The 26,321-nt window shown below is 45.0% G+C and overlaps 1 protein-coding gene across 1 annotated transcript in view; it reads left to right on the top strand.

Moving 5' to 3' along the window:
* The window catches only part of LOC147113123 (coiled-coil domain-containing protein 185-like), a 49,532-nt gene that overhangs the window by 856 nt on the left and 22,355 nt on the right, over positions 1-26,321 (top strand).

Here is a 26,321-nt window from a genome sequence, read left to right as displayed (position 1 = left end):
GGGGTTGGTGGGTGGGTGGGTGGGGGAAATGACTTGGCAAAACTACTTGAACAATCTACAGCACCCGGCCTCACCCTATATGAATCCAAGGTTAAATTCCTCCTGTATGCAGATGACCTGGTTCTGCTGTCACCAACTAAGGAGGGTCTACAGCAGAACCTGGATCTGCTGGAGTCGTTCTGCCAGACCTGGGCCCTGACAATAAATCCCCAAAAAACCAAAGTCCTTGTGTTCCAGCAAAGATCCAGACATCAGGGACCCCAAATAAATTTCACACTAGGAACAACCAAAATTAAAAAATCAATCCAAATAGAAATCCCAATTTGCATTTGGCTCAAAATTTTCAAATCTGTAATTGAACCAATTGCACTCTATGGCAGTGAGGTGTGGGGACCGCTAACACAACAAGAATTTGCAAAATGGGACAAACACCCAATTGAGATCCTACATGCAGAATTCTGTAAAAGTATCCTCCGGACTCAAAGGAAAACCGTAAACAATGCATGCAGGGCAGAACTAGGCCAATATCCATTAATAATCACTATCCAAAAAAGAGCCACCAAATTTGGAAACACCTAAAAATGAGCAACCCCCACTGCTATCATTACGAAGCCCTGAAATGCCAAGAGAGGACCAGAAAGAAGAATACCCTCAGTCAACTAGTCCTGGGACTCAGTGAAGTAACTACTAACACTACTAACAATAACCATCCCCAGGACAGTGACAGCGTAACACAAAGAATTCGACCCAACACAATCGTCACTAAGCAAAAGGAAAAATATAGAAACATAGAAGATAGGAGCAGGAGTAGGCCATTCGGCCCTTCGAGCCTGCTCCGCCATTCAACGAGATCATGGCTGATCATCCAAACCCTAGCACCCGGTCCCGACACCGACAGCCATCCCACACAAGCCCTATCCCCGTAACCCCACGTATTTAAACCCGGGTCCCTGGCGCTGTGAGGCAACAGTGCTAACCACTATGCCACCGTGCTGCCCGTATCTGTCATATTGGGCAGAAACAACAAAAACCCAAAACAAACTCAATTGCTACTTGGCCCTAAACAGACAATACAACATGGGCTGATTACCTGACCATGATAAAGGATAGCAAACTGAGAAAAACCTTGACAATGTACAGACTTAGTGAACATAGCCTGGCGATCGAAAAAGGTAGACACAGGCAGACCCGGCTACCAAGAGAGGACAGGATATGCTCTCACTGCAGTCAGGGAGTGGTGGAGACAGAGATGCACTTCCTCACAGCTTGTAGAAAATATCAAGGCATAAGGGAGAATTTCTACCCAAAATTTACAAAAATATGCCCGGAATTCAGAAATTTGAATGACGACCAAAAACTCCCATACCTACTAGGGGTAGAGAGAAATTGTGTAACCTTAGCGGCGCACTATGTTACAGCTTGCCATAAACAGAGGGACAACCACTAAATATAAGAAAAGAGTATATACAAAATTATATGAATGTATATTTATACACTCAGGGATATATCTGTTTTTACACTGTATGGATAGATCTGTATTTATGTGTTCAACATGAATGTTTTTCGATGCTTTGGCAACATAAGATGTACCTTGTCATCATGCCAATAACGCGATTTGAATTGAATTGAGAGTGGGGGGGCTGGGGGGTGAGAGGCGAGAGAGAGGGGGGGCTGGGGGGTGGGAGGCGAGAGAGAGGGGGGCTGGGGGGTGGGAGGCGAGAGAGAGGGGGGGGCTGGGGGGTGGGGAGGCGAGAGAGAGGGGGGGGGGTGGGAGGCGAGAGAGAGGGGGGGGGTGGGGAGGCGAGAGAGAGGGGGGGTGGGAGGCGAGAGAGAGGGGGGGTGGGAGGCGAGAGAGAGGGGGGGTGGGAGGCGAGAGAGGGGGGGGTGGGAGGCGAGAGAGGGGGGGGGTGGGAGGCGAGAGAGGGGGGGGGGGTGGGAGGCGAGAGAGGGGGGGGGGGGTGGGAGGCGAGAGAGAGGGGGGGTGGGAGGCGAGAGAGAGGGGGGGGGTGGGAGGCGAGAGCGAGAGGGGGGGTGGGAGGCGAGAGCTGAGGGGGGGGGAGGGTCGAGAGGGAGGCGAGAGCTTTTTGGGGGGTGGGGTGAGCTTTTTGGGGGAGAGGGGGAGGGTTTTTTTAGGGGGGTGAAGGGGAGGAAGGGGTAGCAGAAGGTGGGTGGTGGGGGTGAAAGGGGAGGGAAGGATGGGGAGATGAGAGCGGAGGGGCAGAGGGAGGGGAGGGAGAGGCGGAATAGTACCTACCCACTAATAGGGTAAATTACAGTAGTTTATTTCTGCTTTAATATGGAGCAGGCTGAGAAGTGGGAGGGGAGAGAAGGGAAGTAGAGTACCTACCCATTGATGTGTGTAGATTATCGGAGTTTATCTCTGCTTTAATATGCTACAGGATGTTCTATTTGTCTTTCTCGTCACATGGAAAATACTTCTCTTTAACAGGATGTGTATTAATTTATCTGTGCTTTTAATATGCTGCAAATATATTGGCAAAAGAACCAGAGGGGACATGAGGAAAAACATTTTTATGCAGCTAGTTATGATGATCTGGAACACACTGCCTGAAAGGGTGGTGGAAGCAGATTTAATGGTAACTTTCAAAAGGGAATTGGATAAATACTTGAAGGGGAAACATTTGCAGGGCTGTAGGGAAAGAGCAGGGAGTGGGACTATTTGGATAGTTCTTTCAAAGAGTCGGCACTGTTTCAATGGGCCGAATGGCCTCATTCTGTGCCTTATCTATGGGGTAATTTTAACCATAAAAAACGTGTGGGTTTGGGTCAGGTGGGATGTCAAAATATTAAAAATCGGCAACCTGCCTCCAACCTGTCTACTTTTGGTTTTAATGGGGGCGGGCGGGAAATCAACCCGCAACCAGGAGGCAGGTTGCCCAGTTAAATATTATAATGAGGCTGCGTGCCTCATTTAACCTTTCTTCCAGGCTTAAGCCTGGCTTCCCAGGCCTCGAGAAACCCGGCAGCTGAAGGGAGGTGAGGACTGCTTCCTGGAAAGGGTAAGTGCCTTTACGGCACTGCTTGTGGGCCAGGAGGAGCAGGTGTGCTTCCTCCCAGCCCACCAAACTTGCCTTCTTACCCCACCCCACAATTGGAACCCGGGGATCCGCCCCCCCCCCCCCCCCCCCCCCCCCCCCCCAACACCTGGGATCCGACTCCCACCAGAAATAAGAATGTAAGAAATAGGAGCAGGAGTAGGCCATTTGGCCCTTCGGCCCTTCAAGCCTGCTCCACCATTCATTAAGATCATAGCTGATCTACCTCATCTCCACTTTCCTGCACTATCCCCATATCCCTTGATTCCTTTAATATTCAAAAATCTATCGATCTCTGTCTTAATATACTCAACGACTGAGCCTCCACAGCCCTTCTGGGTAGAGAATTCCAAAGATTCACCACCCTCTGAGTAAAAAAATGTCTCCTCATCTCGGTCCTAAATGGCCGACCCCTTAATCTGAGACAGTGACCCCAGGTTCTAGACTCCCCAGTCAGGGGAAACATCCTCTTTTGTATGTTTCAATGAGATCACTTCTCATTTTTCTAAACTCGAGAATATTTTTTAATTCGTTTTTGTGCGATGTGGGCGTCACTGGCAAGGCCAGCATTTATTGCCCTTGAGAAGGTGGTGGTGAGCCGTGGGGTGAAGGTACTCCCACAGTGCTGTTGGGTAGGGAGGAGTTCCAGGATTTTGACCCAGCGACGACGAAGCATCGGCGATATACTTCTAAGTCAGGATGGTGTGTGACTTGGAGGGGAACTTGCAGGTGGCGGTGTTCCAATGTGTCTGCTGCCCTTGTCCTTCTAGGTGGAAGAGGTCGCGGGTTTGGGAGTTGCTGCAGTGCATCTTGTAGATGGTACACACTGCAGCCATGGCACGCCGGTGGTGGAGGGAGTGAATGTTTAAGGTGGTAGAGGGGATGCCAATCATGTGGGCTGCTTTGTCCTGGGTGGTGTCCAGGCAAGTGGAGAGTATTTCATCACACTCCTTACTTGTGCCCTGTAGATGGTAGAAAGGCTTTGGGGAGTGAGGAGGTGAAACACTCGCCGCAGAATACCCAGCCTCTGACCTGCTGTTGTTGCCACCGTATTTATGTGGCTGGTCCAGTTACATTTCTGGTCAGTGGTGACCCCCAGGATGTTGATGGTGGGTGATTCGGCGATGGTAATCTCATTGAATGTCAAGGGGCGGTGTTTAGACTCTCGCTTGTTGGAGATAGTCCTTGCCTGGCACTTCTGTGGCGGGAATGTTACCTACCACTCATCAGCCCAAGCCTGAACGTCGTCCAGGTCTTGTTGCATGCGGGTATTGTGGTAAACCACTGTCATACCTGTCTGTGTCTGTATGTGTATTCCACTAGGTACAGGTCTGGACATGCCTCGGCTGACTCCTCCCACTATTCCAGGTATATAAGTGACTACCTCCCAGTCCCTTAGTATTCTGGACGGGTCGACCACTCGAGACAAGACCTTCATTCTTTAGTTAATAAAAGCCTGATTGTTACTCGCTCAACTTCAGTCTTTTGAGTAATTGATGGCGCATCAGGTATGGACTGCTTCATTACCTGAGGAGTTGTGAATGGCACTGAACACTGCAGTCATCAGCGAACATCCCCATTTCTGACCTTATGTTGGAGGGAAAGTCATTGATGAAGCAGCTGAAGATGGTTGGGCCTAGGACACTGCCCTGAGGAACTCCTGCAGCGATGTCCTGGGGCTGTGATTATTGACCTTCAATTACCACAACCATCTTCCTTTGTGCTAGGTATGATTCCAGCCAGTGGAGAGTTTTCCCTCCGATTCCCATTGACTTCAGTTTTATTCGTGCTCCTTGATGCCACACTCTGTCAAATGCTGCCTTGATGTCAAGGACAGTCACTCTCACCTCACCTCTGGAATTCAGCTCCTTTGTCCATGTTTGAACCAAAGCTGTAATGAGGTCAGGAGCCGAGTGGTCTTGGCGGAACCCAAATTGAGCATCAGTGAGCAGGCTATTGGTGAGTAAGTGCCCCTTGATAGCACTGTCGATGACACCTTCCATCACTTTGCTGATGATTGAGAGTAGACTGATGGGGCGGTAATTGGCCGGATTGGATTTGTCCTGCTTTTTGTGGACAGGACATACCTGGGCGGTTTTCCACATTGTTGGATAGATGCCAGTGTTGTAGCTGTACTGGAACAGCTTGGCTAGAGGCGCGGCTAGTTTTGGAGCACATGTCTTCACGATAGCTGGGATGTAGTCAGGGCCCATAGCCTTTGCTGTATCCAGTGCGTTCAGCCATTTCTTGATATCACGTTGAGTGAATCGAATTAGAACATAAGAACATAAGAAATAGGAGCAGGAGTAGGCCAATCGGCCCCTCGAGCCTGCTCCGCCATTCAATAAGATCATGGCTGATCTGATCCTAACCGCCAATCTACTATCACTGAACCATCTCCTGAATCTAACAGAATTAGACACACGAAATAGGAGCAGGATCAGGCTACATGGCCCCTGGGCCCGCTCCGCTAACCACAGGGCCATGACCGATCCGAACCTAGACTCATGTCCAAATTCCTGCCCGCTCCCCATAACCCTTTATTCCCTTTACTTCTAGGAAACTGTCTATTTCTGTTTTAAATTTATGTAATGATGTAGCTTCTACAGCTTTTTGGGGCAGCATATTCCATGGACCTACCACCCTCTGAGTGAAGTAGTTCCTCCTCATCTCAGTTTTGAAAGAGCAGCCCCTTATTCTAAGACTATGCCCCCTAGTTCTAGTTTCACCCATCATCGGGAACATCCTCCCCGCATCCACCCGATCCAACCCCTTCACAATCTTATATGTTTCAATAAGATCGCCTCTCATTCTTCTGAACTCCAATGAGTAGAGTCCCAATCTACTCAACCTCTCCTCATATGTCCATCCCCTCATCCCCGGGATTAACCGAGTGAACCTTCTTTGTACTGACTCAAGAAAAGAAATACTTGCTCTCAAGTATGGACACCAAAACTGTATGCCGTCTTCCAGGTGCGGTCTCACCAATACCTTGTACAACTGAAGCAATACCTCCCTATTTTTATATTCTATCCCCCTAGCAATGAAAGCCAACATTCCATTGGCCGCCTTAATCACTTGCTGCACCTGCATACTAACCTTTTGAGTTTCGTGCACCAGGACCCCCAGATCCCTTTGTACTTCAGTACTTTCCAGTTTCTTGCCATTAAGATAATAACTTGCTCTACGATTTTTCCTGCCAAAGTGCATAACCTCACACTTTCCAGTATTGTATTCCATCTGCCAAATCTCTGCCCACTTACTTAGCCTGTCTATGTCCCCTTGCAGGTTTTTTATGTCCTCCTCACTCACTACTTTCCCTCCCATTTTAGTATCATCTGCAAACTTTGATATGTTACACTCGGTCCCCTCCTCCAAATCGTTAATATAGATTGTAAAGAGTTGGGGACCCAGCACTGACCCCTGTGGAACACCACTAGTTACTGATTGCCAGTCCGAGAATGAACCATTTATCCCAACTCTCTGCTTTCTGTTAGATAGCCAATCCTCTATCCATGCCAGAATATTACCCCCAATCCCGTGATTTTTTATCTTAAGCACTAATCTTTTGTGTGGCACCTTGTCAAATGCCTTTTGGAAGTCTAAATACACTACGTCCACTGGTTCCCCTTTATCCACCCTATATGTTACTTCCTCAAAGAACTCCAGCAAATTTGTCAAACATGACTTCCCCTTCATAAAACCATGCTGACTTTGTCCTATTAAATTATGATTATCCAAATGTCCTGTTACTGTCTCCTTAATAATGGACTCCAATATTTTACCTACCACAGATGTTAGGCTAACCGGTCTATAGTTTCCAGCCTTCTGTCTACTGCCCTTTTTAAATAAGGGCGTTACATTAGCAGTTTTCCAGTCTGCCGGGACCTTTGCTGATTCCAGGGAGTTTTGGAAAATTATTACCAATGCATCCACAATCCCTACCGCCACTTCCCTCAAGACCCTAGGATGTAAGCCATCAGGTCCAGGTGATTTATCTGCCTTGAGTCCCATTATTTTACCGAGTACCACTTCCTTAGTAATTTTGATCATGTTTAGCTCCTTCCCCCCTGTAGCCCCCTGTTTGTCCAGTGTTGGGATATTCTTAGTGTCTTCTACTGTAAAGACTGATACAAAATATTCATTGTGTTTTTGCCATCGCCATATTTCCCACCATTAATTTCCCGGTCTCATCCTCTAAGGGACCAACATTTACTTTAGCCAGAATTGGCTGAAGACTGGCTTCTGTGATGGTGGGGACCTCGGGAGGAGGCCGATATGGATCATCCACTCGGCAGTTCTGACACAAGATGGTTGCAAACGCTTCAGCCTTGTCTTTTGCACTCACGTGCTGGACGCCACCATCATTGAGGATGGGGATATTCATGGAGCCTCCTCCTCCCGTTAGTTGTTTAATGGTCCACCACCATTCATGACTGGATGTGGCAGGACTGCAGAGCTTTGATCTGATCCGTTGATTGTGGGATCGCTTAGCCCTGTCTATAGCATGCTGCTTCTGCTTTTTAGTATGCATGTAGTCCTGTGTTGCAGCTTCCCCCGGTTGGCACCTCATTTTTAGGTACGCCTGGTGCTGCTCCTGGCTCCTTGTTGAACCAGGGTTGGTCCCCTGGCTTGATGGTAATGGTAGAGTGAGGGATATGCCGGACCATGAGGTTACTGATTGTGGTGGAGTGCAATTCTGCTGCTGATGGCCCACAGCGCCTCATGGATGCCCAGTTTTGTGCTGCTAGATCTGTTCTGAATCTATCCCATTTAGAATATAGGCCTAGTTTACTCGATCTGTCCTCCTAGGAGAATCCCCCCATTCCAGGAGCCAGTCTGGTGAACCTTCGTTGCACTCCCTCTATGACAAGTATATCCTTCCTTGGGTAAGGAGACCAAAACTGTCCACAATTCTCCAGGTGTGGTCTCACCAGGGCCCTATATAATTGCAGAGAGACGTCTTTACTCCTATACTCAAATACTCTTGTAATAAAGGCCAACATACCATTTGCTTTCCTAATTGCTTGCTGTACCTGCATGTTAACTTTCAGTGATTTGTGTACAAGGACACCCAGGTCCCTCTGAACACCAACATTTCCCAATCTCTCTCCATTTAAAAAGTACTCTGCTTTTCTATTTTTCCTACCAAAGTGGATAACTTCACATGATAGCAAAATACTGCGGATGCTGGAAATCCGAAATAACAGAAAACGCTGGAAAAACTCAGCAGGCCAGGCAACATCCATGGAGAAAGAAACAACGTTTCAGGTCGATGACCTTTTGTCAGAACTGGAAAATAGCAGGAAATGGAAAGCAGGTTTAGGGGCTGGGAAAAGGGGGAGGGGATGAAAGAACAAAAGGGAAGGTCAGTGATGGGATAGAAAGCAGGAGAGATTAAGAGACATTAAGAGATATTCAAGGTGAGAGGAGGTGGTAATAGGACAGGTTAAGGAACAAAGGCTGGCTCTAGATGGGGTGTGGATTGCGCTGGCAGAATGAAGGACAGCTGCCATGTGGGAGGGAAGAAAAAAGGGGCCAAACAAAAATTGTGGATAAAAAAAGAAAATATATATATGTGATAGGGGCCGAGGTTATGATCTGAAATTGTTGAACTCTATGTTGAGTCCAGAGGGTTGTAGAGTGCCTAATCATAGAAACATAGAAGATAGGAGCAGGAGTAGGCCATTTGGCCCCTCGAGCCCGCTCCACCATTCAATGCGATCATGGCTGATCATCCAAAATCAGTACCCTGTCCCTGCTTTCTCCCCATGCCCTTGATCCCTTTAGCCTTAAGAAATATATCCAACTCTTTCTTGAATATATTTAATGAATTGGCCTCCACTGCCCTCTGTGGTAGAGAATTCCACAGGTTCACCACTCTCTGGGTGAAGAAATTCCTCCTCATTTCTGTCCTAAAAGGCCTACCCCTTCTCCTTAGACTGTGACCCCTGGTTTTGGATTCCCTGACCATCGGGAACATCTTCCCTGCATGTAGTCTGTCCAGTCCTGCCAGAATGTTATAAGTTTCAATGAGATCCCCTCTCATTCTTCTAAACTCCAGCGAGTACAAGCCCAATCGACCCAATCTCTCCTCATACGTCATTCCTGCCATCCCAGGTATCAGCCTGGTGAATCTTCGCTGAACTCCTTCCATGGCAAGAACATCCTTCCTCAGATAAGGTGACCAAAACTGCACACAATACTCAAGATGTGGTCTCACCAAGGCCCTGTACAACTGCAGCAAGACATCCTTGTTCCTGTACTCAAACCCTCTCGCTACGAAGGCCAACATACCATTTGCCTTCTTAACCACCTGCTGCACCTGCATGCTTACCTTCAGCGACTGGTGCACAAGGACGCCCAGGTCTCGTTGCACTTCCCCTTCTCCCAATCTATTACCATTCAGATAATCTGCCTTCCTGTTTTTGACACCAAAGTGGATAACCTCACATTTATCCACGTTATATTGCATCTGCCATGCTACTGCCCAATCACCCAACCTGTCCAAATCATCCTGTAGTTTCTCAGCATCCTCCTCACAGCACACACGCCCACCCAGCTTTGTGTCATCTGCAAATTTGGAGATATTACATCTAGTTCCCTTGTCTAGATCAGAAAGATGAGGTGCTGTTCCTTGGCCCCTATCACATATATATATTTTCTTTTTTTATCCACAATTTTTGTTTGGCCCCCTTTTTTCTTCCCTCCCACATGGCAGCTGTCCTTCATTCTGCCAACGCAATCCACACCCCATCTAGAGCCATCCTTTGTTCCTTAACCTGTCTTATTACCACCTCCTCTCACCTTGAATATCTCTTAATCTCTCCTGCTTTCTATCCTATCACTGACCTTCCCTTTTGTTCTTTCATCCCCTCCCCCTTTTCCCAGCCCCTAAACCTACTTTCCATTTCCTGCTTTTTCCAGTTCTGACGAAAGGTCATCGACCTCAAATGTTAACTCTGTTTCTCTCTCCACGGCTGCTGCCCTGGCCTGCCGAGTTTTTCCAGCGTTTTCTGTGGATAACTTCACATTTCTCCACATTATATTCCATTTGCCATGTTCTTGTCCACTCTCTTAGCCTGTCAATATCCCCTCGAAGCCTCCTTGCATCCTCCTCAACTTACATTCCCACCCAGCTTTGTATCGTTAGCAAACTTGGATATATTACATTTGGTCCTCTCATCCAAATCATTGATGTAGATTGTGAATAACTGAGGCCCAAACACTGATCCTTGTGGTACCCCACTAGTTACAGCCTGCCGACCCAAAAATGACCCGTTTATTCCTACTCTCTGTTTTCTGTCCGTTAGCCAATCCCCAAGATCTGGACCCCACGCCACCCCATACTTCCACTTGCGCAGCTGCAGTCTCCCTACCTGCTTCTGCGGCCTCCTCCAGAGCATTCCCCGTCCGACAGGAAGCCAAGTCTGTTAATCAGGCAGGCTTCCAGGCGGGGAACGCCTGGTTCCATTCTTGTAGATCCAGTCGTAGTCAGAGAATCACCTGCAATGGCTTCTCTTCCCATTCCTCCATCATTGCCAATGGCGTCCCCCCAAGGACCGATCCTTAGCTCCCTCCTGTTTCTCATCTCTACGCTGCCCCTCGGCGACATCATCCGAAAACACGTCAGGTTCCACATGTACGCTGAGGGCACCCAGCTCTACCTGCCACCACTTCTTTCAACACCTCCCCTGTCTCTGATTTGTCACGCTGCTTGTCTGACATCCAGTTCTGGATGAGCAGAAATTTCCTCCAACTAAATATTGAGATGATCAAAGCCTATGTTTCAGTCCCCGCCACAAACTTTGTTCCCTCACCACCGACTCCATCCCTCTCCCTGGTCTTTGTCTGACGCTGAACCAGACTGTTCGTAACCTTGGCATCCTATTTGACCCTGAGATGAGCTTCCGACCACACATCTGCTCCATCACCAAGACCGCCTACTTCCACCTCCATAACATCACCCGCCTCCACCCCTTCCTCAGCTCATCTGCTGCTGAAACCCTCATCCATGCCTTTGTTACCTCTGGACTTGACTATTCCAATGCTCTCCTGGCCGGCCTCCCATCTTCCACCTTCTATAAACTTGAACTCATCCAAAACTCTGCTGCCCGTACCCTAACTCGCACCAAGTCCCGTTCACCTATAACCCCTGTGCTTACTGACCTACATGCTTTTAAAATTCTTATCCTTGTTTTCAAATCTCTCCATGGCCTCATCCCTCATCTTTAGTCTCCTCCAGCCCTACAACCCTCCGAGACCTCTGCGTTCCTCCAATTCTGGCCTCTTGCACATCCTCGATTTTAATTGCTCCACTGTTGGCACTGTGCCTTCAGCTGTCTAGACCCTAAGCTCTGAAATTCCCACCCTAAGCTTCTCTGCAACTCTACCTCTCTTTCCTCCTTTAAGGTGCTCCTTAAAACCTACCTCCACCTATCCTAAAGATCCTTATGTGACTCGGTATCAAATTTTGTTTGAGAACGCTCCTGTGAAGCGCCTTGGGATGTTTTGCCATGTTAAAGGTGCTATATAAATGCAAGTTGTATGTAAACCTGTCAGCTGTAATTACATTGCAGTACCGTCACTGACAGGAGAAAGTAGTTACAGCGTAAAATATATTTTGATTTATTTTTGTATAATTTACTTGTCTAGCATTTCCAGGTAATTCTGCACTCTTCACCTCAAATTGAGGTTCAAGAATGATTTAATATTAGATACAATTTTAGTAATACTTTATTGCTATAATATATACAAAGTAAATGAAAACACAGGAGGCAGTAGAGGCCAATACATTAAATATATTCACGAAGGAGTTGGATATATTTCTTAAGGCTAAAGGGATCAAGGGGTATGGGGAGAAAGCAGGGACCGGGTACTGAACTTGGATGATCAGCCATGATCGCACTGAATGGCGGAGCAGGCTCGAGGGGCCGAATGGCCTACTCCTGCTCCTATCTTCTATGTTTCTACTTCCCACATCTCTTTCCTTGTTTGTCCCTATTCTGTTGTTCTTCCCTATCCTGTTTTTAATTTTCTGTTATTTCTATTCTAAGCTAAGTTGGTAGCACTCTTGAGTCAGAAGGTTGTGGGTTCATGCATCATTGCAGACTTGAGTCTTGGAAGACTTGGAAGACGCTACAGATGCATTCGCACCCGTACGACCAGATTTAGGAACAGCTTCTTTCCCAGGGCTGTCATCCTACTGAACTCCACAAATAAACACTAAAGCCTGCACATCTGCCAATGCACTTTATTATGGTCATATTTATGCTAATATACTGCAAGCCAAATGTATAAATGTATGTTGAATGTTTAAGTGTCCTAATCCAAATTGTACACTCTCGGGAGCCGCAAGCCTACATTTCGTTGTACTGCACTTGTGCACTAACAATGACAATAAAAGTTGATTTGATTTGATTTTGATAATCTCGGCTGACATTTCAGTGCAGAGGAAATGCTGCATTGTCAGAGGTACTGTATTTTGGATGAGATGTTAATGTAAGGCCCTGTCTGCTTGCACAGGTGGAGGTTAAAGACACCTGGCACTATTTGAAGAAGAGCAGGGTATTCTCCCAGTGTCCTGGCCAACATTCCTCCCTCGACCAACAACACTAAAACTATTACCTTGTCATTCATTTACTATTTGTGAAATCTTGCTGTGTGCATATTGGATGCTGCATTTGCCTACATAACCACAATGATTACACTTCAAAAGTAATTCATTAACTGTAAAATACTTTTAAGAGCTCATTGGCCCAGCCAGAAAGTTATCGGGAGTATTTATTGGGCTTTGAGTGCTTAGCTAATCAAAGGCTGTTATTTTCACTGTTGCTCACATCTATAAAATGGTGGTAGTCTAAGGATTAACAGGGTATTGCATAGGATATACGGCACAGAAACAGGCCATTTGGCCCAACTAGTCCATGCCAGCGTTTATGCGCCACTCGAGCCTCCTCCCGTTTTTCCTCATCTAAATCTATCAGCGTAATCCTCTACCCTTCTCCTTCATATGCTTGGCTAGCCTCCCCTTAAATGTATCTATACTATTCGCTTCAACCACTTCCTGTGGTAGCGAGTTCTACATTCTCGCCACTCTTTGGAATAATCATAATCATAATCAACTTTATTGTCATTGTTAGTGCACAAGTGCAGTACAACGAAATGTAGGCTTGCGGCTCCCGAGAGTGTACATTTTGATTAAGACATTTAACATTCAACATTCATTTGGCTTGTAATACATAAACATAATAAAGTGCATTGGCAGATGTGCAGGCTTTAGAGTTTATTTGTAGAGTTCAGTAGGATGACAGCCCTGGGAAAGAAGCTGTTCCTAAATCTGGTCGTTCGGGTGCGAATGCATCTGTAGCGTCTCCCAGATGACGGGGGCGAACAAACTGTGGCTGGGGTGGGTAGGGTCTTTGATGAAGAAGTTTGATGAAGAAGTTTCTTCTGAATTCCCTATTGGATTTCTTGGTGACTATCTTATATTGATGGCCTCCAGGTATGCTCTTCCCCACAAGTGGAAGCATTCTCTCTCTATCCACTCTATCAAAATCTTTCATAATTTTAAAGACCTCTATTGGGTCACCCCTCAGCCTTTTTTCAAGAGAAAGGAGACCCAGCCTGTTCATCCTTTCCTGATATGTATATCCTTGCATTTCTAGTATCATCCTTGTAAATCTTCTCTGCACCCACTCCAGTGCCTTTATATACTACTATATAATATGGCGACCAGAACTGCATACAGTACTCCAGTGTGGTCCACCAAGGTTTGATACAGATTTAGCATAACTTTCCTACTTTTCAATTCTATCCCTCTAGAAATAAACCCCAGTGTTTGGTTTGCTTTTTTAATGGCCTTGCTAACCTGTGTCGCAACTTTTAGTGAGTTGTGTATTTGTACGCTGAGATCCCTTTGTTCCTCTACCCCACCTAGACTCCCACCCTCCAAGTGATAAGTGGCCTCCCTATTCTTCCTACCAAAATGTAATACCTCACATTTATCTGTGCTGAACTTCATTTGCCAATTATATGCCCATTCTGCAAGTTTATTAATGTCCTCCTGTAATTTGTTGCAGTCCTCGTCAGTATTGACTATCCCCCCCCCCCCCCAAAAAAAAATTTGGTGTCATCCGCAAATTTAGAAATTGTTTTTGATTCCAAAGTCTAAATTGTTAATATAAATTGTGAACAACAGTGGCCCAGCACTGATCCATGTGGAACACCACTACCCACCTTCTGCCACTGTGAATAGCTACTTTTTACCCCTACTCTCTGCTTTCAGTCTTGAAGCCAGCTAGCTATCCATTCTGCTACTTGTCCTCTGTCTCCGCATTCTCTGACCTTGTTCATCAGTCTATTATGGGGTACCTTATCGAAGGCCTTTTGAAAATCTAGATAAATTACATCTACTGCATTACCATTGTCTACTCTTTGTTACCTCTTCAAAAAATTCACTGAGGTTGGTCAAGCAAGACTTTCCTTTTTGAAATCCATGCTGACTTCATTACTATGTCTTTGGTTTCTAGATGTTCTGTTTTCTCCTTTAGTAGGGATTCCATTATTTTTCCTACCACCGATGTTAAGCTGACTGGTCTATAATTCCCTAGACATGTTCTGTCCCCCTTCTTAAATATCGGTATTACGTTAGCTATCTGCCATCCTCTGGCACTACACCTTTTTCTAATGAATTATTAAATATGTGTAGTAATGCTTCTGCTATCTCTTCCCTAGATTCTTTTAAAATGCGTAGATGCAATCCATCCGGACCAGGGGTTTTATCCTCTGGGTTTGATTCGTTTATTTAATATATCCCCTCTTTTTATCTAATTACTAATCTCATCATCCAATGTCATGTCCACCTGTTCTATCTCCCTGGTAAGTACTGAAGCAAAATAATTATTTAATATTTCTGCCATCTCTCTGTCGTTACCTGTGGTATTATTCTGTCCATCCCTTAGTGGTTCTATTCCCATCCTGACTTTCCTTTTTTAATTGATGTGCCTGTAAAATATTTTACAATTTTGTTTTATGTTCCTTGATAATTTAATTTCATAGTTCCTCTTTGCCTTCCTAATTGATTTTTTGACTTCTCTCCTAATATCTTTGTATTCTTCCTTATCATGTACTTTCCCTGCTGTATTTAATGTATGCCTCTTTCCTTACCCTCAATTGTTCCCTTATGGCTTTATTGATCCATGGAGTCTCATTAGTGTTTAGTTTGTTTCCTTTTAGAGGAATATATATTGTTCCTGTGCTCTGTTGAACACCGTTTTAAATGTTTCCCATTGCTGTTCTATATCATTGTTTGCCAATATTGTTGCTCATTTTATTTTCCCAAGTTCTATTCTCAGCCCCTCAAAATCAACTTTTCTCCAATCTATCACCCTGGTTTTCATCATATGCTCTTCTCAATTATCATCTTAAAGCGTATTATATTATGATCACTATTGCCTAGATGTTCCTCAACCTTTACTCTTATCTGCTCTGGTTCATTCCCTGTTACTAGATCCAATAGCAACTCCCCCCTTGTTGGGCTTTTTACATATTGGGTTAGAAAGGAGTCCTGTACACATTGTAGGAACTCCATTCCCTTATCCCCTTTGCCTACCTCTTCTGTCCAACTAATATCGGGGTAGTTGAAATCCCCCATGATGATTATTCTATGTTTTTTACTCATTTCCCTAATTTGTCTGCATATTTCTTCCTCCACCTCCCTTCCACTATTAGGTGGTCTGTAGACTACACCTATTAGTGTGATTGATCCTTTATTATTTTTTATTATCTCTATCCAAATGTGTTCTATTTTTGTCTTGCTGATAGCTGCGTCACTTTTTTCTACTGCCATTATGTTATCCCTAATAAGTACAGCTACTCCACCTCCCATTTTTCCCCCTCTATCTTTTTCTAAATATGTTATACCCTGCAATGTTTAATTCCCAGTTCTGGTTTTTCTGTAGCCGTCTCAGTACTTCCTACTATGTCTGGTTCCTCGCAACGCATGATTGCCTCCAGCTCCCCTGTTTTATTACAGGCACTGTGCATTGCAGTACAGACATTTAAACTCATTTCTAATAGGATTTCCTCTCACTTTGTTTAACCATCTCTTTAGACTCCTGTTCTATAACTCTATTTATTCCCTTGCCATCAATGTCCTCCCTTACTTTATTCTTTCCTATGCTTTCTTTTACTGTTTTGTTTATAATTAGGTTGGCTATGTTTCTTGTAGATCTCTTTCCCCCCCCCCCCCCCCCCCAATCTTACTAGTTTAAAGCCTTTGCCACCTCCCTATTTACCCTTTCTGCTAGGACATGGGTCCCATCCCGGTTCAGGTGGAGCCCGTCCCATCGGTACAGCTCTCTCCTGTCCCAGAACTGGTGCCAGTGTCCCATGAAAAGGAACTCCTCTTTCCCACATCAGCCCTTTAGCCATGTGTTAATTCTCCTGATCTGTCTGCTTCTGCCAATTTGCACGTGGCTTGGGCAATAATCCAGAGATTATTACCCTCGAGGTCCTGCTTTTTAATTTAGAGCCTAACTCCTGATACTCTTTCAGCAGGACCTCCTCCCTATTCCTACCTATGTCGTTTGTTCCAACATGGACCACGACAACTGAATTTACCCCCTCCCTTTCCAAGTTCCACTCCAGCTGCCATGAGATACCCCTACCCCTGGCAACGCACCTTTTGGGATTCTCGTGCTTGGCTGCAGAGGACGCTATCTCTCCACCTAATTAGAGTCCCCTATCACTACCACATTTCTATTCTGCTCTCCTCCTCCTCCCCCCCCCCCCCCCCCCATCCCCACGGACAGCCTTCTGAGCCACAGTGCGTAGGTCCCTTGCAGTCAGAATCAAGGAAATTTATAATGGGGAGCAAAGAAATGGCAGACCAACTAAATACATACTTTGGTTCTGTCTTCACAAAGGAGGACACAAATAACCTCCCAGAGATGTCGGGGAACATAGGGTCTAATGAGAGGGAGGAATTTAATGAAATCAGTATTTGTAGGGAAATGGTGTTAGGGAAATTGACGGGATTGAAGGCTGATAAATCCCCAGGGCCTGATAATCTACATCCTAGGGTACTTAAGGAAGTGGCCCTAGAAATAATAGATGCATTGCTGGTCATCTTCCAAAATTCTATAGACTCGAACAGTTCCCATGGATTGGAGGATAGCTAATGTAACCCCACTATTTAAAAAAGGTGGTAGAGAGAAAACGGGGAATTATAGACTGGTAAGCCTGACATCGGTAGTGGGGAAAATGCTAGACTCCATTATAAAAGATGTAATAACAGAGCACTTGGAAAGCAGTGACAGGATCGGACAAAGTCAACATGGATTTACAAAAGGTAAATCATGCTTAAGTAATCTACTGGAATTTTTTGAGGATGTAACTGGTAGAATAGATAAAGGAGAACCAGTGGATGTGGTGTATTTGGACTTTCAGAAGGCTTTCGATAAGGTCCCGCATAAGAGATTAGCGTGCAAAGTTAAAGCACGTGGGATTGGGGGTAAGGTACTGACTTGGATAGAGAACTGGTTGGCAGACAGGAAGCAGAGAGTTGGAATAAACGGGTCTTGCAATGACTAGTGGGGTATATATATATGATCTAGACGAGGGAACTAGATGTAATATCTTCAAGTTTGCAGACGAGACAAAGCTGAGTGGGCGTGTGTGCTGTGAGGAGGATGCAGAGAAACTCCAGTATGATTTGGACAGGTTGGGTGCTTGGGCAGATGCATGGCAAATGCAGTATAATGTGAATAAATGTGAGGTTATCCACTTCGGTGGCAAAAACAGGAAGACAGATTATTATCTGAACGGCAATAGATTGGGAAAAGGGGAAGTGCAATGAGACCTGGGTGTCCTTGTGCACCAGTCACTGAAGGTAAGCATGCAGGTGCAGCAGGCGGTTAAGAAGGCAAATGGTATGTTGGCCTTCATAGCGAGAGGATTCGAGTACAGGAGCAAGGATGTCTTGCTGCAGTTGTACAGGGCCTTGGTGAGACCACACCTTGAGTATTGTGTGCAGTTTTTGGTCGCCTTATCTGAGGAAGGATGTTCTTGCCATGGAGGGAGTGCAGCGAAGATTCACCAGACTGATACCTGGGATGGCAGGAATGAGATATGAGAAGAGATTGGGTCGATTAGGCTTATATTCGCTAGAGTTTAGAAGAATGAGAGGGGATCTCATTGAAACTTATAAAATTCTAACAGAACTAGACAGACTAGATGCAGGAAGGATGTTCCCGATGGTGGGGGAGTCCAGAACCAGGGGTCACAGTCTAAGGATAAGGAGTAAGCCATTTAGGACTGAGATGAGGAATTTCTTCACCCAGAGAGTGGTGAGCCTGTGGAATTCTCTACCACACCAGGCAGTTGAGGCCAATTCATTAAATATATTCAAGCAGGAGTTTGATATATTTCTTAAGGCTAAAGGCAGCAAGGGATATGGGGAGAAAGCAGGGACAGGGGACTGAATTTGGATGATCAGCCATGATCTCATTAAATGGCAGAACAGGCTCGAGGGGCCGAATGGCCTACTCCTGCTCCTATCTTCTATGTTTCTATGCCTTGGTCTGCATTGTGGCTGTCCTCTCTGCAGTCTTTCTCCTTGTCCTTGCGGGTAGCGAGTACATCGTACCTTTTGGACAGGACCAGTGTCTGTGGGACCTCCTTCTCAACCTCTCTTAAATCCCTGCTACCCAGCTCCCTAGCGGTCACACCCTCCCCTTCCTGAACCTATGCTTTCCTCTGGGGTGTGACTGCATTCTGGATAAAAATGTCCAGAAATACCTCCTCTTCCCTTATGTGTCAATGTTTCCATCTTGCACTCCAGCTCAATGACTCAGCCGGAGAGATTCGAGATGACATCTCCTGCCGACGTGTTCGCTCGGGACAGTCTCACTACTTTTAATAGCAGTTATAGACAGCACATGAAGTATATTATCTGGTGATTTACATCACTAGAAGCTTTTTAAACTATTGAAACAAATGTGTTTGATTCTTTTTTTTAAAGCCAGAACTTCTTAACCAGTGTCATCTTTATTTTACTATCCTTATTGTGGGATGGATTGATAGAAAGAGGTAGATTTTTAACTTGTCTGCCTGGTTGTAAATTTGTCATTGTGGATTGGCTGCCTTTTATAGAAATCGCCTGATTGTCTTTTGTGTTGAAGTCAATAGAAATGAAAATGAGTTGGTTTCTGTAATGGGCAGACAACCCGCAATACCAGGTTTATACCTGGACAGCAAGTTGAAAATGTACCCAAAGAGGTTAAATACATTTTTTAACTACTATTTTACTTTGCATGATGTTACAGTGTGTGCCAATTGGCAACATCTGGAGAGGTTTAAATTAATTAAGGAGGACCAACTTGGGTTTGTAAAAGGCAGATCGTGTTTGACAATTCTAATTGAATTTTTTGATGAAGTAACAGAGAAGATTGATGAAGGGAATGCAATGGATGTTCTCTACATGGATTTTTGGAAGGCATTTGACAAAGTACCACATAGAAGGCTGGTTAACAAAATTGAGGCTCATGGATAAGGTGGGTCAGTGGCAGCTTAGATAAGGAATTGGCTTAAGGACAGAAAACAGCGAGTTGTGGTAAATGGCTGTTTTTCCAGACAGGAGGATGGTAGACACTGATGTTCTCCAAGGGTCAGTGCTGGGGCCACTGCTTTTTTTGATATATGACCTGGATATTGGAATACAGAGTAGAATTTCTAAATTTGCCAATGACACCAAACTTGGGGGTGTGGCAAACAGTGATGATGATATCAATCGACTACAACAGGACATAGAAAGGCTAGCAGAATGGGCAGACAAGTGGCAGATGGAATTTAATACAGAGAAGTGTGAGATGATGCATTTTGATAGAAGGAACAGGGAGAGGCAATATACACTTAATGGCACAGTTTTCAAGAGTGTGCAGGGACAGAGGGACCTGGGAGTTAATGTGCAGAAAGGCTGTTCCCACTAGTTGATGGTACAAGGACTAGGGGACACAGATTTAAGGTTTTGGGCACGAGATATAGGGGGGACGTGAGGAAAAACTTTTTTACGCAGCAAGTGGTGAGGACCTGGAACTCGCTGCCGACGGAAGTGGTGGAAGCGGAGACACTCAATGTTTTCAAGGGGAGACTGGATAGGCACTTAAGGGAAATAAACTTGCAGGGCTACGGGGATAGAGCGGGGGAATGGGACTGACTGGATTGCTCCAAAGAGAGCTGGCACGGACTCGATGGACCGAATGGCCTCCTTCTGTGTCGTTATGACTCTATGTCTATGATTCTCTAAATCTGTGGCATTAAGTTTTGTGGAAATGATTGGTGGGGGGGGGGGGAAACAAAATTAATGTTTTTGACTAGCCTAAAATCTTTTATAAATGGAATAGATGTCAGAAGTTATTGGTTTACAGATAATAAACACTCATGGTGTGGCAGATAAAACCATTTGAACTTGCGCTTGGTTTATTTTCTGTATGCCACTGACCTCCGGTGAGTATCCTCTGCAATATAATGACTGAATTATCTCCCAGAGCTTAGCTGTTGGCTGTCATCTGACAAGCATGTAGTGTTTACATCAAAATCAGTAATCTTTTGGGTATCATCAGGCAATAACAAGATACACTGCACTGCCCTTCACTGTCTGTTAGCAACAACATAAAAAACAAAATAAAACCAGCTCCTTGAACTTCGCAGTTAGATATTAAATGAGAGGGGAAAAGCAAGCGCTAATTGGGAACGGGAATAAAACGAAAAACTATGAATGCTGGAAATCTAATGAAAATAGAAAATGTTGAATTTGTGTAATATTTCAGTTAGCATCTGAATGAGCTATGGGTCAATATAATACAAAATAATAGGAATAGAAAACAAAAGCAGGGAAGCAATGTTAAATTTATATAGAACCTTGGTTAGACCATACTTGCAGTACTGTGCAGTTCTAGTCTCCATACTATACAAAGGATAGTGAACCACTGGAGAAAGCGTAAAAAAGTATTTACAAGGAAGTTACCAGAATTGAGGGGATGAAACTATTAGGAAAGATTGAGCAGGTTAGGTCTTGTTTCTCTGTTTAAAAAAAAAAGAGTAAGAAGTCCTGATAGAGGTCTTTAACAATTATGATGGGTTCGATAAGGTGGACGTGGAGGAACTATTTCCACTTGTGGGTGCGTCCAGAACAGGGGGACATAAATATAAGATAGCCACTAATCGATCAAATAAAGAATCAAGGAGGAATTTTACACAGGACCTGGTGGGGATGTAGAACTTGCTGCCAAACAGTGGTTGAAGCAGAGTGCATTGATACATTTAAGGGGAGGCTTGATGCATACACGAGGGGAAGGAAAGACAGGGGCAGGGTGGGAAGAAGTATTGGGAGAAGGCACGTCTGGAGTATAAACACTGGAATAGACCAGTCAGGCTGAATGGCCTGTTTCTGTGCTGCAGATTCTGTGTAATTCACATAAGTAAAAGGAAAGTTAAAGAAGGAGTGAGACCACCTGCAGGCAAAGGGGGGCATCTTGTACTTGAGAGTGAGGGAATAACGAAGATGCTAAATGAGTATTTCATCTGTTTTTTCAGCGAAAGGTGTCTGAATATCTGAGGAGATTGTACATTAAAAAAGCTAATGAGAAAGCAGAAAAGTCACAACGCCCAGATGATTTGCATCCCAAAACTCTGAAGGAGGTTGGGGAGGAGATTGTGGCGGCACTCATAATTTTCCAAAATATTTTGGAATTGGGAATTGTGCTAAAGTGTTGGATGGTGGCAAATGTTACACCCCTGTTCAAGAACAGGGACAGAGATAAATCAGGAGATTAAATGCCAGTTAGTCTTCCTTTGGTTGTGGGTAAACATCTGGGATGATATTACCGAGCACTTAATAACTCAAGGCCTATCGGCATGAAATTGTAATTGTCTAATTCAATTTTTTGAGGAAATTAAGAGTATAGATCAAGGGAATATGTAGCGTCTTTCATGTCTTCCGGACATCCCAAAACAATAAACAACCAATTAACTAATTTTGAAGTCTAATCACTGTTTTGTAAGCAAATGCGACAGCTATTTTGTGAACTGCAAGATCCCACCAACAGTAATGAGACAAATGACCTGTTTTGGTGGCGTTGGTTGAGGGCTAAATGTTGACCAGGATAGAGATATCCTCTGCTCTTCTTTGAATGAATGGTGTTATGGGACCTTTTACATTCACCTGAAAGGGTAGACTCGGTATAATGTCTCATCTGGAAGCAAGGAGTAGATGTAAATAGATGCTTTTTAGTTTAGTGGGATGTGGGTAGTGGTGTGCCCTAGGGATCTGTGCTGGGATCTCTTTTTTGTTTTTCATTTATATAGATAGTTTGGACAGAGGCCCAAGAGGAATGATGTTGCTGACAGTAAATTAGGGGGCATGGACTGGTGAGCAGAAAGATGGACGATGCAGTTCAATGGAGAGAAATGTGAAGTACATTTTGGGGGAAGAAAAAACAATGAAAGCAGTAATACTGAGGAACAGTGAGATCTAGGGTGCATAGATGTAGATCTTTACAGGTGGGAGTACAGTTAGAAAAAAACATAAAGGCAAATGGGATTCTATGTTTTATACATAGGCTCATTGAATATAAAAGCAAGGAACTGATGTTAAATTTGTACAAGACATTAGTTTGGTGAAATTTCGAGTAATTGTGTTGCCCACTATCAGAAAGGTATTAACGCCATGGTACAGGGAAGATTCACTAAGATCATAGAATGGTTACAGCACAGAAGGAGGCCATTCGGCCCGTCAAGCCCCCGCCCTTTCCCAGTAGCTCTGCAAATATTTTTCCTTCAGGTACATATCCAATTCCCTTTTGAAAGCCATGATTAAATCTGCCTTCACCACCTTTTCAGGCAATGCATTCCAGATCCTAACCACTTGCTGCTTAAAAAAGTTTTTCCTCCTGTCGCCTTTGGTTCTTCTGCCAATTACCTTAATTCTGTGTCCTCTTGTTCTCGACCCTTCCGCCAATAGGAACTGTTTCTCTCTATCTACTCTGTCTCGATCCCTTATGATTTTGAGCATCTCTATTAAATCTCCTCTCAACCTTCTCTGCTCTAAGGAGAACAACCTCAGCTTCTCCAGTCTATCCACGTAACTGAAGTCCCTCATCCCTGGAACCATTCTTGTAAATCTTTTCTGCACCCTCTCTAAGGTCTTCACATCCTTCCTAAAGTGTGGTGCCCAGAATTGGACACAATGCTCCAGTTGAGGCCAAACCAGTGTTTTATAAAGGTTCATCATAACTTCCTTGCTTTTGTACTCTATGGGCAGGAATTTAACTCGGGAGTCGGGTTGGAGGCGGGACTACAACTTTTGGGGTTGTAGTCCCGCCTCCATTGTGATGTGGCCAATCCACGTGATTTTCCCTTGATTGACCTTGTTGAGCCCGCCCAGCGGGCTCAGCAGGCCAATTAAGGGCCACCCGGCAACAGGTGACGTCACAGACTGAGATTTCATCTGTCAAGAGCTTTTGACAGATGAAATATCAGTGTTTCACAGCTGTTTGAAGCTGTCAAATACTGACAGTCTTACTTCTAACCTGAGTCCTTCTCCACAGACTCAGTTAGAAATCTCTCCTGCACAGAAAGCTGAAGGCTGTCACCTTTGACAGTTCGCAGCCATTCTGCTTTCTGTGCCGGTGAGATGAGGGACTCCCGGAACCTAAAGGAAGGAAGGCTGAAAAGGTAAGAAAAGGTATGTAAAACTTATTTAATCACTTTAGACACACCAAACACACTTACCTTTGCACTCATGCACGCATCGCTCACCTGAACACTGACATCTCGACCCCTCCAAGTCCTTCAACCCGACGGCCCCCCTCTAACTTGGCGTGGTTTGGAGCTGTCGGGAATCCCACACTTCAACATCAAAAATAGGGATTAGGCTAAAAATTGGCACTAATCCCTTCCCGCCTCGGGTAGGCGGGTCCCAGTGCGGGGCGGGTACCCGCCTCCTTTGAAACTGGCATGGAGGCGGGTTTGGGTGCGGGAAGGGGTCGGGACCCCTGATTTCGGGAATTTAATCCCATCCAGTATCTCAACTACCTCCTCTTTCACCATGACTTTGGCAGCATCTTATTCCTTGGTAAAGAGAGGCAAACTACTCATTTAGTACCTCAGCTATGACCTCTGCCTTCATGTGTAGGTCTCCATTTTGGTCCCTAATCAGCCCGCCCCCTCCTCTTATTATCCATTTATTATTTATATGCCTAAAGAAGACTTTTGAATTCCCTTTTATGTTAGCTGCCAATGTATTCTCATACCCTCTCTTATTTTCTTTTTCACTTCCCCTCTGAACTTTGTGTTCATCCTGGTTCTGACTTGTATTCTCAACCTGACCAAGGGGGAAAGGTAGGGCAACCAACGTCAGAGCTCTCTGGATGACGAAAGAGATAGAGAGTAAAATGAAGCAGAAAAAGGGGGCATATGACAAATGTCAGGTGGTTGTTGTGCTGCTGTTTTCTGTGTATTTGTTGTTTCTTTTCACACGGCTTTCCTTGTGGGAATGTACCTCGACTGCACCCAAACTAACTCTTTAAAGGCAGCCCATTGTTTGATTGCATTTTGATTCCAATTTACCCGGGCCAGCTCCATTCTCAACCCACTGAAATTGGCCTTCCTCTAGTTAAGTATTTTTACTCTAGATTGCTCCCTGTCGTTTTCCATAGCTAATCTAAACCTTATGACACTATGATCACAGTTCCCTAAATGTTCCCCATCTGACACTTGCTCCACTTGACCCACCTCATTCCCCAGAACCAGATCCAGCAATGCCTCCTTTTTCGTTGGGCTGGAAACGTACTGATCAAGATAGTTCTCCTGAACGCACTTCAGAAATTCTTCCCCACCTCTGCCCTTTACGCTATTATTAGCCCAGTCTATATTAGGATAATAATTGAAGTTCCCCATTATCACTACTCTATCGTCCTTGCACTTCTCTGTAATTTCCCTGCAAATTTGCTCCTCTATCCTTCCCACTAGTTGCTGGCCTATAGAATACACCTAGTAGTCTTATGGCACCTCTACTGTTTCTTAATTCTAACCAAATAGATTCTGTCCTTGACCTCTCCAGGGCATCCTCTTTCTCCAGCACTGTAATATTCTCCTTAATCAATACTGCAACACCACCTCCTTTCTTTCTTGAGCACCTTGTATCCAGAAATATTTAGTACCCAATCCTGTTCTTTTTCAAGCCAGGTCTCCATTATCGTCATGATATCATATTCCCAAATGGCTATTTGCGCCTGCAGCTCACCAACCTTATTTACCACACTTCGTGCATTCACACACATGCACTGTAAACCTATCTTAGACCTTCTTGTATTCTCTCTTAGTCTGACCCCACTCTAGTGCTATCTGTTTCTCCCAATCCTTTGTGTACCTTGTTTCTCCTTTCTAATGCTACATCATGGTGCCCATCCCCCAGCCAAATTAGTTTAAACCTTCCCCAACAGCACTAGCAAATCCCCCCCACGAGGACATTGGTACCGGCTCTGTTGAGGTGCGACCTGTACAGGTCCCACCTCCCCCTGAAACTGTTCCAATGTCCCAGAAATCTGAAGCCCTCCCTCCTGCACCATCTCTCTAGCCACGTGTTCATCGGCTCTATCCTCCTATTTCTATACTCATTAGCTCGTGGCATCGGGAGTAATCTGGAGATTACTACCTTTTAAGTCCTGCTTTTTAATCTGTTTGCTAGCTCCCTAAAATCTGCTTGCAGGACCTCAGCCTTCTTTCTATCTATGTCGTTATACCAATATGGACCACGACTTCTGGCTGTTCACCCTCTCCCCCCCCCCCCCCCCCCCCCCCTTAATGTTCTGCAGCCGCTCCTTGACCCTGGCACCAGGGAGGCAACATACCATCCTGAAATAACGACAGAAAATGCTGGAAAAACTCAGCAGGCCAGGCAACATCCGTGGAGAGAAAATAGAGTCACCGTTTCGGGTCAAACCCTTTGTCAAGACTGGAAAAGCACAGGAAATGAAATAGATTAAGAGGCCAGGCTGGGAGAGAACAAAAGAGAAGAGACATTAAGAGGTATTCAAAACGAGACGAGATGGCGATTGGACTAGTGGAGACAAAAGACGGCTCTAGATTAGGTGTGAAATGCGCTGGCAGAATGGGAGACAGCTGCCATGTCCTATCACCATCTCATCTCGTTTTGAATACCTCTTAATGTCTCTCCACTTCTCTTTTGTTCTCTCCCAGCCT

The sequence above is a fragment of the Somniosus microcephalus genome, chromosome 9, assembly GCF_052327205.1.
Source record: "Somniosus microcephalus isolate GS21.2 chromosome 9, FLI_Smic_1.0, whole genome shotgun sequence".
Lineage (NCBI taxonomy): Eukaryota > Metazoa > Chordata > Chondrichthyes > Squaliformes > Somniosidae > Somniosus > Somniosus microcephalus.
Note: the sequence above shows the minus strand (reverse complement) of the source record. Positions and strands in the feature narration are given on the sequence as shown.